Source organism: Petaurus breviceps, unplaced genomic scaffold (assembly GCF_028583685.1).
Source record: "Petaurus breviceps papuanus isolate PSGF00001 unplaced genomic scaffold, PetGlider_PUasm1.0 90845, whole genome shotgun sequence".
Classification (NCBI taxonomy): Eukaryota; Metazoa; Chordata; class Mammalia; order Diprotodontia; family Petauridae; genus Petaurus; species Petaurus breviceps.
The window spans coordinates 2,684,097-2,698,920 of NW_027187359.1; the positions used below are offsets into that span (position 1 = coordinate 2,684,097).

At 42.0% G+C, this 14,824-nt stretch overlaps 1 protein-coding gene and 1 long non-coding RNA gene across 2 annotated transcripts in view; one reads left to right on the forward strand and one right to left on the reverse strand.

Moving 5' to 3' along the window:
- The window catches only part of LOC138149069 (uncharacterized), a 6,476-nt gene extending 6,470 nt beyond the window's left edge, over nt 1-6 (reverse strand). Inside the window, exon 1 of the long non-coding RNA XR_011165234.1 lies at nt 1-6. This exon is cut by the window's left edge and continues 103 nt beyond it. This is a non-coding gene — a long non-coding RNA (uncharacterized lncRNA).
- FAM178B (family with sequence similarity 178 member B) overlaps nt 1-14,824 on the forward strand; it is a 123,853-nt gene that overhangs the window by 99,030 nt on the left and 9,999 nt on the right.

The following is a 14,824-nucleotide window of genomic DNA, read 5'->3' on the forward strand; positions in this document are numbered from 1 at the left end:
TTGTGTCTCTGGGGGTTTCTTCATCTATGCTAATATAGTTCCACCCAGGCCTGAGCTGTGGAGTGACAGCTGCCTCAACACCAAGCCTCATGGAAGCATATGTGTCTGGGTGCTCCTGCTCCCCCAGATTTCCCTTCTGAGTGTGCATACTCAAGCTTCTCGGGACTTGGGTGGTGAGTGTGGGTGATAGTGTGTTTGTTAATATAGGATGGATGTTTGTTTTAATTTTCTTTTATGAATGTATGTGCTTTTGTAATGTTTCTGTGTATATCTGCCCGTGTTGTGTATGTCTACTGATATTTCTCTGTGTATTGCTTCTCAGGCATGGAACTCCTTTGTGTTTGTATGTATTGTATGTTTTTGTGTGCATTGTGTTCTGTGTGATGTCTTAATAGAGGAGATGAACAAGTTTTACTGCTTTCACTGCTGCGTCAGGTAGCCAGGCAGGTAGATTTGTCTGGGGCGTATGGGGTAAGGTTTGGCCAGGTCATGACAGGGAGAGGCACTTCCCCCCCCCCCCTTTCTTATAAGTGAGGAATTTAAAATGCTGCCATATTCTGATAGCAAGGCCAGCCTCTGCTGTCTGCAGGAGTCCTCACTCCTCTTTTTTTCTTTCTCTATAAGCAAATTCTATTGCGCATCACCCAGACCCATTTGATTGCCCCTCTGCTCTTGGACCCAATAAGGATCAAAGAAGTAGAAGCAGAAGGCTCCAAGATCCTATCCCCACTGGGGATCTGACTTGAATGTCAACCTTGTTTTACAGACTTCTAACAGGATGGACAACTTTAATTGTTTAGGAAATTTTTCCTTATATTTAGCCAAAAATCTGATTCCCTGCATCTGCTCATTCTATTTTCAGTGGCCAAGAGTTTAATTCTTTTCCATGTGATAACCCTCGACATATTTGAAAACAGCTATCATTTTCCTCCTGAGGCTTATCTTCAGGACACCTATCCCTGTTTCCTTTAACTGATCCTCATTTGCCAAGTCTTATCACTGTCCTGTGCACCTTCATCAGGACATAACTGAAGCTTGTCAGTTTTCTTCCTAAAACTTGGTGCCCAGAATTAAATACAGTACCCTGAATGTGGTCTGAAAAGAGCAGAGAGCATTGGGACTGCCACCGCCTTCATTCTGGATGCTGTATCGTCTTGTGGACAACATGAACTTTGCGTCTCTCCAGCTCCCATGTCACACTGCAGACTCATCTTGATTTGCCATCCACTTAAACTCCAATATCTTTCCCACACAAGCTACTGGTTAGCCATGCTTCTCCAGTCCTGACCTTATGTGGTTGATCTGTTGATCCCAAATGGCAATCTTTACATTTATCCCTAATTCACTCTGTCTTATTAATTTTGACCCATTGTTCTGATTCTTGTCATCCAGTATGTGTCACCAGCTTTTTGTGTCATCCATAAACTTGATAAGCTTGTATTATATATGCCTTTATCCAAGTTGTTGGTTATAATATCTGTCCTCCCTACCCCACAAAGATGTTATAGAGATCAAATTATGTAATGACAGCACATCACAAAAAGCTATATAAGCACAAGGTATCATTATTATTAACTCTACAACATAATTTTCATCCTGACCATAGCAGGGTAAACGTCTGGCTTCCTGGCTTCGTGAGAGGGGAAGGGAGAAGTGTCATAGAAGAAGACATGTGGAACCTCAGAGTTCCCTTTTCCCAGTCCTGTTCTCTCACAATGAAATAATACTTCCCTTCTGACTTCATACATCTCCCCATACACATGTATATTGGAATAATGATAGCTCCATTTGTTTTGTGAATCTCAACTCCCGAAAGAGGGATTCAGAGGAAACTTTTTTTTAAACATGAGGTAGAAACTTCCAGGTTCTATCCTGGAGTGTCCTTGTACCTTCCCTTCCTGTGCCTCAGTTTCCTTCTTTTGTAAACTGAGTGATCCGGTTTATTTTACAGTCTGACTCACTATTTATGATCCTTAGGAAGGAGGTCTCTGAGAAAATGATGTTGACAAGAGTTTTTAATTAGATTACTGATTGATTGGCGCACCAAACATTAGCAATTACTTAACCTTTCTTACAGTTTCAGAATGAATACTTCTAAGACATTTGAGGGTGAGTACTACAAAGTCCAGTCTACTTGTGCCTAACAGGCTTGAAACTGTAAGAGATATATTTGGCTTTTTTATCTTCTTTGTCTTTCACATCAATCAGCAGCTCTTGTTTATTCTTCCTTTGATATATCTCTCAAATTCCTCCCTTCCTCTCTATTCCCACTGTCACTCTTCTGGTCCAGGCTCCCATAACTGAGTTAATGGCAGTAGCTTCCTAACTTTCCCCTTCCCCCGCCAGTTTCTTTCTCCCTTTAATTCATCTTGAATACAATTGTCTTATTTTTCATAACTCCTCAGCTTAAGAAAAATGGCTTCTTGTCCATTTGATCAAAAATGAACTCCTTTGTCTGGCATTCCAGACCCTCCAACATATATCAACTATTCCTGCATTATCCACTCTACTTTATCTCACACTATTCCCAGATACGAGTTCTTCACACCAGTCATCTTATTGTCTCTCTCATATACCATGCTTACTCCTGCTACCCAAGGTGTACTCTCTGTTTGGAACATATTTCCTGCTCTATCTTACAGGTCAGTGCTCAACTCAAAATCCATCTCCTCAAAGCCTCTCCTCTGCTGCCTACTCTAGCCCATTGTCTCTTGCTTTGAATTCCTATAGTTCTTATCATCTATATTGCATTCTCTAATACTTGGTTATATGCTACCTTGTATTGTTTTTTAGGTGTAACAATCTGTGTCTCTCCAGCTCCACCTTCCCCAACACATATACACTTCCTTATAATTACATCCTTGAAAGCTGCCCCCAGTTTCAGGGGACTTCTTGATTCAGAAGTCCTAGAAACATCTTGTGACATAAAATCTCAGCATTTTCCAGACACAGCAGAGGTGCAAACAAGAAGATATCCTCAGTATACAAGAAGGAGAATAGGAGTTAATAAGTGGTCAAAGGAGAATGAAGACAGGTCTCTAGATCGAAGGAAAATTCCATGGCAGTTAGAGACTAAATTCACTTTAGCATGCATGCATTAAGTGCCTGCTGTGTGCTAGAAAGTATAATACAGAGTTTTTGTATAAGGCATAATCCCTGCCTTTATGTAACTTATAGCCTAATGAGGGACATGATGCATATGCAAGAGTACCAGTGGAATAACTCTTTCTACCTTTGATCTCTGCCTTTGCCATATGACCAGCCCTTCTTCTCTTTTTGTCATATAATTCTTTGATGATATCCTTTACCCCAGTTATTCAGAGTTCCTCAGTTGTTAAATGTTACAGCCTTTTCATACCTCCCTTTCCATTGTCATCTGCATGATATTGCTCATCTTTGGTTTTCTATAGAAGTAATGGTATTTCAATAAGATGAATAAAATATTTGTGTTGAAATGATGAGCCTTTGGCCCAGGATGTAGGATGAATAGGGAGCCGGAGGAACTGGCCTGAGGTTCCCCAAGTCTTTCCACCAGCTGAGACATGAACTGGGGTCTCTACGCTGAAGGTCCCAGGTCTATTCCCATGCCCAAGAGAGGAAAATGATTGAAATTCCAGGTCCATGAAGCCTATTCCGGTAGAATGACTGGAATTTTATGCCAACTTGGATTCAACAGTTGTGAAGTTTGGATGAGTCAAAAAAACTGTTGCCAATGATTGAGCAGGAAGTGGAATTTCCATGTGGCTTGCAAGCCTTCTAGGTCACCACGCAATATGTTTCTCTGGGGCTGGGGAAACCGGTGATTCGAAGCAGTGAGTTGGACACCCAAGAGGAGACCCATCATGAGCAGACTGTCACCAGAAAGAAAAGCAAGATTTCTCAGGATCTTCTGCTCTGGAAAGGTCTTCTCTAGCCCAGGGAACGGGTCAGGAAGCAGAAGGAAACCAAGGCCAATGTGCCCACTGTCCTTAGCTATGGTATTCCTAGTGTTTACTGTCCATGAGAACACTGGCAAGAAGTACCATTGGGTAGGACTAGCATTCCAAGATACTCCTGGCCAGAATCGTCAGAAACTCTACAGTGAACAGGGCATGCAAGTCGTTTTGGACCCCACGAACGGTGTCCATCTGTTTTACTGATAGCTTTCTCAGTATACATCCTCTTTGAGAATATAATCACTAACTTCCATCTTTGGGAGCAGCCCTGAGCCAGTCCAGTAGGCTACTAGTCATCACACTATAACTTGAGGAGGGGGTAGTCAAGTGCCTTTCCTATGAATAATTCAGATACTGCTCAATTTCCAGGGCTTTTGAAATGGGGCAGCAGAAGAATCAAGGGAGAAAGCATAGCTTGATGTAGGCTTCATTTGAAAGGAGACCCCATTCATTACTTAAAAATTTCTTTTGGTACTAACACATTTGATGTCCTTAATTTTACCTCCAGTGAAAGTGGGCAGTCTCGCTTTGGGAAAAGTTCAGTTTTTGAATCCCCAAACTGGAAAACTTCAGAATTCCTTTGCAAGTTAGAGGATTCTTAGATTCCATGTTACTCCTTCTGAATTCAAGGAAGTAAACTATGCAATAGGCAAAGAAGAAGACAATGACAAAGATGATGATGAAGAAGATGACAACGATGATGATGATGATGACGACAGCTTTTGCTGTTATGGGGAAGTTTGGGGGTCAGTGAAAGTATTTTGCAGTTTCCCAAAGGCAATCTAGCCCTTTCTTCTCCTCCTTTTCAACTCTGAGCCCAGTTCATTGTCCGTCTGTATTATTTGTCCCAGATATAATTACTCTTGTACACACTTTATAGGGGGTCCATTTAGATTTGTGTGAAATCTGGGCAACATCCATTTGGTTTCTCCTGTGTGGATGAATATGCCAGACTCCTTTGGATAATATCAGATGTCTTCCCAAGGGCAGCCAGGTGGCACAGTAGTATTGGGAGTGGAATCAGGAAGATTCATCTTGTTGAGTTCAAATCTAGCCTCAAACAGTTACTAACTGTCTGACTTTGGGAAGTCACTTAACCCTGTTTGCCTCAGTTTCCCCATCTGTAAAATGAACTGGAGAAGGCAATGGCAAAACCATTCTGGTATCTTTGCCAAGAAAACCCCAAATGGGGTCATAAAGAGTTGGACAAGACTGAAATGACTGAACATTGAAATGAAAGGAATGTCTTTTCTGCAGTCTCTGTAATTCTCTTGGGGTCTGACACAAACAATACTATGTAGTGTCATCCACAAAAAAGTGCATCTATCCATAAGGAATCCCTCCTTGTGGGGTGATTAGGTGATGCAGTGAATAGCTCACTAGCCCTGGAGTCAGGAGGACCTGAGCTCAAATCTGACCTCAGACACTTAACACTTACTAGTCATGTGACCTTGGGCAAGTCACTTAACCCCAACTGCCCTGCCTTCCCTCCTCAAAAAAAAAAAAAAAAAGGAATCCCTCCTTGATCTGTACTGTGTGCTGGAGTTCCTCTGTTACAAAGCAAATACTTTGGGTAAACATCCCAGCTATATATACTTGATCCAATTCTACTGCTTTTCTCATTTTTGTACTCTTTAGTGTTGTTTATACTTCTTCTGTAAGCACCTCAGGGACTGTTATGTTAGAATCCAAGTATGGTGGTTCCATTATGCTTGATAGAGAAAACAGTTTGTTGTAACAATTTTTGCAAATCTTTTCCATTTTCCTTCTGTTTGTAGTCCTCTTTTTGTTTTCATCCTTGAATGCACTTGGGATGACTTTGCTTACATGGATAGCTTGCCAAACTTTCTTTAGACTGGTTTTTATATTCTATTGTTTCTTTTTGTTTTATGAGACAATACTGGTCATAATCACCTATCATCTTTCTTAATAAGATTTTACAAAAGAATTTATATTCAAACCTGGTTTGCCTTTGGCAGTCATCTCCCCAGGTTTAACAAGTCAAGTGTTTGCTTAGGTGATATTTTTTTCCCAGGTGATTTTTTTTGTGGTCTTATAACAACTAATTTACATTTCTTTAACTTCTGGATGAAATTGTTATAGTTAATGTTGATGTCATTTCTGTTTTCTCTTTCCCATTTTTATTTTTTAATGGATTATTTAAATCATTCAGGGTTAATCTTTTCAATTTTATGCCATTTCTTTTCCTCATCAATATTCTTTCTTCTTGTTTATTATATATTCTGATTATAGCTATAATGACTTGATGGTCTGAATTGCATAGATAGCTCACTCTCTATATCTAATAGATATCTATTGCATAGATAACTCTCATGTCCATAAAAAACCTTTTCCTGTCTATTAAAATGTAATCAATCCTACTCTTTCTAATTTTTTTTGTGTTGGCCCTGTCTAGCACGTAGCACTTAAATTTTTTATTTAATATTTTATTTTTCAAATTACATGTAAAAGCAATTTCCAATATTCATTTTAAAAACTGTGTTCCAAATTCTCTCCTCCTCTTCCCTCCTTCCTCATTGAGAAGGCAAGAAATTTGATATAGCTTATATGTGTATAACCATGCAAAATATATTTCCATATTAGTCATGTTGTAAAAGAAAATATAGACCAAAATAAAAACCCAAGAAAAATGAAGTAAAAAAATTTGCTTTGATCTGTGTTCAGACTCTATCAGTTCTTTCTCTGGGGATGGAAAACATTTTTCATAAGTCCTTCAGAGTTGCCTCGGATCATTATATTGCTGAGAATGGCTAAATCATTGACAGCTGATCGTCTTACAATATTACTGTTCCTGTTTACAATGTTCTCCTGGTTCTACTCATTTCACTTTGCATCAGTTCATGTAAGTCTCTCCAGGTTTTTCTGAGAGCATCTAGATCATCATTTCTTATATCACAATAGTATTCCATCACAATTACATACTGCAGATTGTTCAGTCATTTCCCAACTAATGGGCATCCCCTCAATTTCCAATTCTTTGCCACCAGAAAATAGCTATTATAAATATTTGTTTTAAAACATAGTTCCAAATTGCTCTACATAATGGTTGAATTAGTTCAAAACTCTGCGAGTAGTGCACTAGTCTCTCAATTTTCTCATATCTCTTCCAACATTTATCATTTTCCTTTTCTGTCCTATTAAGTAATCTAATAGGTGTGAAGTAGTACTTCAGTATTGTTTTAATTTTCATTTCTCCAAATCAACAGTGATTTAGAGCATTTTTTTTCATATGGCTATAGATAGCTTTGATGACTTCATCTGAAAAATTATTTCATATTTTTGATCATTTGTTAATTAGGCAATAGCTCTTAGTTTTATAAATTTGATTCATTTCTCTATATGTTTGAGAGATGAGGCCTTTATCAGAGAAACTTGCTTCAAAACTTTTTCACAGTTATAATTATTAACTGTATTTTCCCTCCATCCTATTTTCTCCATGTTTATTCTGTTCTCTCTCTCATTTCACCCTGTCCCTCCTCAAAAGTGTTTTGCTTCTGACTATTGCCTTCCCAATCCACCCTCCTTTCTATGTGCACCACAATCCCCTTCTCTTATCTTCTTCCCCTCCTACTTTCCTGTAGAGTAAGATAGATTTCTATACCCAGTTAAGTGTGTGTGTGATTTTCTCTTTGAGCCAATTCTGATGAGAGTAAGGTTCAAGCATTCCCCATCATTTCTCCCATCTTCCCCTCTACTATAATAGCTCTTTCTTGCCTCTTTTATGTGAGATAATTTACCCCATTCTACCTTTTACTTTCCCTTATTTCAAGTGTATTCCTCTTTCTCAACCCTTGATTTTATTTCTCTATCATATCATTCTATCATATTCAACTCACAGCTATGCTTTCTGTCTATATATACTGCCCTAATAAGTGAAAAGTTCTTATGAGTTACAAGTATAATTTTTTTTCTCTTTTTGGAGGGGGGAGGGCAGGGAAATTGGGGTTAAGTGACTTGCCCAAGGTCACATGGCTAGTAATTGTTAAGTGTCTGAGGCTGAATTTGAACTTAGAACCTCCTGACTCCAGGGTCAGTGTTCTATTCACTGCACCACATAGCCACTTGATTTTTAAAATCCTTTTTGAGCTTTTCCATTGCCTAAGACCAATTTATATTTTTCTTGGAGGTTTTGGATATAGGAATTTTTACTTTGCTGTCTTCTGAGTGTGTGTCTTGATTTTTCCCTTTCACCACAATAACTTTCTATGATAGGAATTCTTTTCTGTTGTTTGCTTATTTTTCCAGCCTATTTCTTGACTTTTAACTCCTTGCTAAAGTGGGGCTCTGCTTCCAGGGTGGAGGGCTCACTGTTCCAAGTTCAGAGGTTTTGTGCAACTCTTTTCAGAGATATTTCTAGGGATCTATAAGTTTTATTTTTTCCAAGGTGGTATGATCTAAGGAGAGTTTTTACTTCTCTTCTAGGCTATGCTTTGGTCTGTGAGCAGCTACGAGCTCTCTTTTCTGCCCTGGAACTGTGAGGAGGGTCCCTGTTCCCCTACAGCCACAAGCTCTGATGTGCTAGTGCTCTTCTTTGCCCTGAGACTGCCATCCAGGATGGTGACCTGGACCTGAGTATGGGCAAAGCAAAAGAGTCCTGCCCTCAATTCTAGCAAAGAGACCCCTGTAATCTCCTTCTGACCAGTTGCTCAACCCCCTTACCATCTGTGGACTGAGCACTCTGGAAGCAGCTGCTACGGCTGCTGATTCATTTACTCCCAAGGCCTCTTCCTGGTTTGTTGGGGGTCTGGTCTGTGCTGGTGCAGCCTGCATTGAATTGTCCTTCACTCTCACCCTGGTGTGACAGACCCTTCCTGCCAAATGTTTAAATTTGTTGGACTGATAAATTGTTCACCCTATTCTTTTGTGGGTTCTGCCTCTCCAGGATTTATTTTAAGGCATTATTTAAAGGTCTTTGGAGGGGTTTGGGGGAGAGCTCAAGCAAGTCCCTGCCTTCTCTCTGCCATCTTGGCTCTGCCCTCCTAGCAATTTTTTTTTTTAAAGAAAGTGTTTATGATCTAGAAGTATGAGGCTTCTGCATAATCTGTAAGTCTTGGCCCTTCACATTTCTTTTACTTGAATCATTCTTCACATTTAGATAGCACTTTAATGTTTACAACAACTATGTGAAGTAGGTAATACAAATATAAGTATCACTATTCTACAAACTAATTATTGCAATTATTTAAACTGAGGCTCGGAGAAATTAAGCGATTTATCCTGAATCACACAGCCAGCAAATATTGGAGAGAGTCTAGAGCCCATATCTTCTGCCTACATCATTCTTTCCACTACAACATAACCTTCTCCATTGAAATAGTTCAGGCAAGTGCTAATGAGGACCTATCCCAGGGTGGTTCCAATGGGAATAGAAAAGAAGGGACAGATGTGGGAGACATTTGGAACGGAGAATAACAGAAGCAATCTACATGAGCACACACACACATTTGCACACAGACCTTAACACTCACACACATACACACACATTTGCACACAGACCTCATCACTCACACACATACACACACACATTTGCACACAGACTTCATCACTCACACACACACACACATTTTATTCTTAGACACACATAGAATCCAGTCTTCAGCTTGGCAGTTAGTGGAGCAGGGTTTTCCTGTTCAGCCTCCCTAGGGGTCAGGGTCTCGAGATTCTGCCAGAGTAGCAGGAAGAGCCAGCGAGTCCCTGTCCTCACACCCCCAACTTGGAGCAGGAAGGGAGAGAGGAAGGGTGGCCTAGGTGGGAGCTACGTACCCTCTAACTACCTCCATGTCCCAAGAACATAAGCTCTGACTCTAACAACCCAGGATGATCTTCCGAAGCAGATGAACACAGAAGAGAAGTGGAGCAGTGTTAGATCTTGGCAGGCCAGTTCCTGTTCCAATTCCCTTTGAGTTAGAGATTTCAGCAACTTAGGTTCAAAAGACCATCTATTCAGCCCTGGAAGGAATTTTAGAGACCACCTAGCCCAACCCCAACATTTTACAAGTGAGAAACCAAGACTTCTAGGTGACTTTCCCAAAGTCGTACAGGGCCAGGATTTGAAACCAGGCCTACGAACTCCAAATTCTTTGCACATGTTTCAGTTTCTTTCTCCGTTTCTCAGAGGGTAGGAAGTAAGCATCATATTTAAGAAAAAGAAATTGAGTCCTAGCAGGAGAAAGTGTCAAGTCCAGAGTCCATTAATAAAACCTGGATAGAACTCAGAAGTATAGATTCCCATTGCAGGTTCTCTTTGCCTTGACACGGCTGATGTGTTGTATTAAGCCTACATATGTGAGGGGTCTGGCTTGGTTAAGGGTGTGGGCATCTACAGCTGACAGCTCCCACCAGTGTCAGATGGGATAGCTGTGCCTCATTGTCCAGCTGGAGCAGTGACAGCCATGGTCCCTTGCCAGCAGAAGAACGGCCACAGGGTGTTGCTGCCATTAAGCGGACATTCCCGGCAGATGTTCCGGAAGCTGTGTTCCAGGCCAGATGCTGCCAGGCTGTTTCCCATCACCCTAGAGTGGCCTCATTCTTACTCCATATCAAAAAAATCTACCCTCTTCTATCTCCTTGAATAGACCACTTTAGCTTCTGGGATTGAACTGCAGTGGGGGGGCTGGTGTAACTGTGCCCACAGCTCCTTTGGCCTGTCCCGTCCTTTTTCAGATCTCTCCCCAGGACATTCCCATTTACGGTTTCTCCACTTCCTACTCTCCCCACTCCTGGGTCCTTGTACATTAGGATAGGAAGGAATAATGTGTCATCCTGCCTCATTTCCTGGTGGCCCTGGGTTACTCTCACTTTACCCTCCTCCCCCACCCAGCTCTGGGATTTGTAACTGATAACAGTTCTGAATTAGTCATTTCCAAAGTCAGATCTTTTTTTTCGTTTTTGGAGGGGGGAAGGCAAGGCAATTGGGGTTAAGTGACTTGCAGATGGGACTTAACTTTTTTCTGTGTGTGTCATGAACCTTCCCCTTGGGCAGTGGCAGTCTGGTGAAATCTAGGGACCCCTTCTCAGAATAGTATTTTTAAATGTATAAAATAAAATACATATGACTATAAAAGAAGGCAATTATATTGGAGTAGAGTTTATATATATGTTTTAAAAGTTCTCAGATTTAATCCTTCCCTCTGGAAACAGTGCCTTCTGTGTATTTCTTCAGCACCTACTGGTCCTATGACTGAAAGGAGATGAATGAGTTGGGAATGCACAGTATAATTTGTTCATTAGAATGATCACAAAAAGGAATAAGGAATCAAAGACAGGAGGAAGGGGAACAAATAGAGGGAGAATTCCAGGGGCTAGTGAGTGGCAGAATAAAGATGGGGATTTAGCCTAAGAAAGTACCACCCCTTGTTCTTCTTTCCTGGAAAGACCTGCCAGTCCAGCTTCCTTCTCTACTTTAAGGCTCAGCCTTTGACTCGTGACCTTTACGCTGCCTGGCCTCTAAGATTACTCATTATTAATTACTGTTGTTGTTATTTGCCTAGTGTGTGATAGTGTACATAGGTCTTGCCCTTTGGGCCTAAAGGCAGAAAATGACACTTCTGCATGGCCCCTGGGAAGATGCCCAGGCCTCTCCCTCTTCTTCCTTAAGATGGCATGTGAGCCCTTCATCTGCCAATTCTAGGCTGCAGGCTGAGTACAAGTGATCGTTGAATATTACCAAAAGAAGCCCGTCTAGTTTCAGTCCAGACCCAGGGATTCTGGTTTGAAATGGCCCAAGGAAGTCTAATCTAATAATAGGTCACAGCCAGTGTGGGAGCATTGGTTAGTCTTACAGCTGACGTAAGGTTTTGGGTCCGTTCTTAAGTTTCCTGGACAATCCCTCATAAGTAGACTTGATCCCTCAGCCGTGTCCCAAAAGCTAAACTCTCTTCTTCAAGATAAACCCCAGTAGAGGCTGGACTAGGCCTGACCTCTAAGTCTTCAGTTCTAAGCAAAAAGCAGATAGAGCCTTTATGTTGAAGAGTACTTCACGCCATAGCATTCATCCCTTCATGCAGAAGAATCTCTCTGCAGTAGGATAATCAAAGATAGTGGAGATCATGTTGGGTCCTGCCTTCCTCACATAACAGGGCAGGGACAGTCTGTATCAAGGGTGTGCTGTATGACACACTTTTTAAGTTTAATCCCTTCTGACCTCTAGTACAAAGTCACGGGGGCTGGGGAGGAGGGCGGGGGGGTGGGGGGGTCATCTAGGTGGCCTAGTGAATAGAGCACAGGCCCTGGAATCAGGAGTTCAAATTTGAACCTGATTTGAACCTGAGTTCAAATTCTGTCTCAGACACTTACTAGCTATGTGAACCTGGGCAAGTCACCTAAGGCAATTGCCTTAACAAAACAAAGCAAAAACAAAGTCATCTCAGCTGTTAGCATCCCACTATGTTCCTTCCCCCCCTGACCCCCCCCCCCACATTCTTGGCTCCCATGGTTGGTTCCTCCAAACTTTGTCCATTTGCTCTTTACTTTATTGTCACTAGTAGCCCAGAGTCAAGAGACCTCAGAGGGCATCTAGTCTAACTTGTACTTTGACAGCAATTCCCTCAACAACACATTGAATCATTGATTGTTGAAGACCTCCGACAGCCCGTTTCCATGTAGGCAGACTTCCTTTAGCATAATACTCCTCCTCCTCCTAATAATAATAATGCCTTTAAATAGCACTTCAGGCTTACAGAGTACTCTCCTCACAACAACCCTGTAAGGCTGATAGTATGAGTATTATCACCCCCATTTTACAGAAGAAGGAGTAGTTGAATAACTTGGGTCACACAGGTGGTACCAGAACCGGGACTCAGTCTCAGTCCTCTGAGTCCAGATCTAGGCCTCTTTCTTTCCTATTGGGAAGAAAAGCCAAGCCTTACTCTTCCTCACTCAGTGTCTCTATTCCTGCTCTTTCCCTAGGGTGGCAGGGGCCAGCTGGTGGGAGCCCTGTGAGCTGTCCTTGGACCAGGGGCTGACTCAGCCAATGGCTAAGGCAGCTCTTCTGGAAAAAGTACAGCACTGTTGAGTAGCATCTTCCATGACAGCCTGTGAGCGAGGGTTTTCCTTGTAGCCAAGTCCCACTCTCCCACTAGCTAAGCAGCTGTCCTGGAGCTTTGTTGGAATTGATCCACCCAGCCCCAAGATGGAGAGAGCAGCAATCCTTGTGCCCTTCTGGCCACAGCCAGATTTAACAGCCTTGTGCTAGTTAGCAGAGGGGACCTGGTAGTAAAACTGAGGTTTTGCTGCTTTTGTTTTTAAATAGGATTGCGTTAAGATTGAATACTTGTCTCTTACAGGGTCAGTGGAAAAAAATGTTCCAGCTATGGAAACTATCTTCATTTTGTTTAGATTCACTTAAAGTGATTTTCATATAAAAACATTACTTTCTTCTTTTTATTCCTGACTTGAACACCGTGGCAAGCTGGCCTGTCCCCTTGGCATCATCCGGAGGGAAATTTTGCAAATGGAAAAGCATCTTGGGAAATATCTGTCCATCCACTTTCCCCATCTGGCACATGAATTACTCTCTCCCTCCTTCCCCAGTCTCAACCCCTACCCATACGGCCAAGCTGAGAATACATTCTCCTAGATGGAATTGACTCGATCTCGGTGGTTTTTTGTGTTTGTTTGTTTGTTTAACTCCCACTGCGAATAAACCTCTGTGCTACGGGACTTTTAAACATTTTTTATGGGGGCAGCAGGGAGGGTGGGAAACTCACAAAGGAATACAAGATAAGATTCCTGACTTGGGGAATGTTACAGTCTTGTCAGTATTGGGTTTAGACATGTCCTTTTCCCGGATTCTGGGGCTCCCCCAGGTGCTCAGTAAGGTTCTTCCTTTACCTTGGCTTTTCCTTGGGACTTGCAGGCTCTAGTTCTATCTTCTAATCTAATTGTTGGAATAGTTACATTTCGTGAGAGGAGCTGAGCTGCCTCGGCTCGTGATCTTATTCTGCAGCAAGAGAGGGAACTGAAGTAGGAGATGCCTTTTCCAGAGCCTCTCCGGAATGAAAACCATGGGGACTCCACTCTCATTTCTCCCCTCTAGTCTTTCTCTGACATGGAGCTATGAAGGTGCACAGAATGGTGGGATGTCCAAGCAGTCTGCAGCTACATCTGATCCCTCCCTATCTTCTCCCTGCATCACTCTGGGTGTCTTGTGATTAGATAACACTGGTAGGGAAAGTATTGTATCAAGGTATGGGTGTTGTGTCCCATGGATCGAACTCCCTTTCCTGCTGCTGAGGAATCCTGGGTTCCTAAATCAATCATTCAGTCAGTAAACATTTCTGAAATATGCTAGTTCCAGGCACTGGGGATACAAAAAGACACAAGAGACAGTCTCTGCCCTCAAAGGGCTTACAGTCTAATAGGGGAGAAAACATGCAAACAAATATATACAATGCAAACTGTATGCAAGATAAATAGGAAATAATTAACAGAGAGAAAGCTTTATAATTAAGAGGGATTGGGGAAGGCTTCCTGGAGAAGGTGGGACAGGAATAGGCTTGCTGGAGTTCACCAGACGGTCACCACAGGCCTGCAGCAGGAAATGGGACTTGCACCTGGTTGTTTACTCCTTGTCTTAAGGGACCCTCCCTTTCTCCCTTCCTACCTCCCCTCCCCCCTCATGCACATACACACCCCTCTAAGGATGTTTCTCCTGGCTCTTGAAAGCCTGCTTTTTGTACCCCAACAGCCCTGAGTATTTTCAGAGGGAGAACTTATGCTCCAAATCCCCTTAGTGGCTCTGAAGTTCTTTACCAGGACTCTATATAAATGATAATGCTAACCCCGGAAAGCAGATTTTGTCTATGAGGAGGCTCTGTTTACTTCCCTTGAAGTGTCAGCATATCACCAGAGTTGCAGGGAAAAGGCCC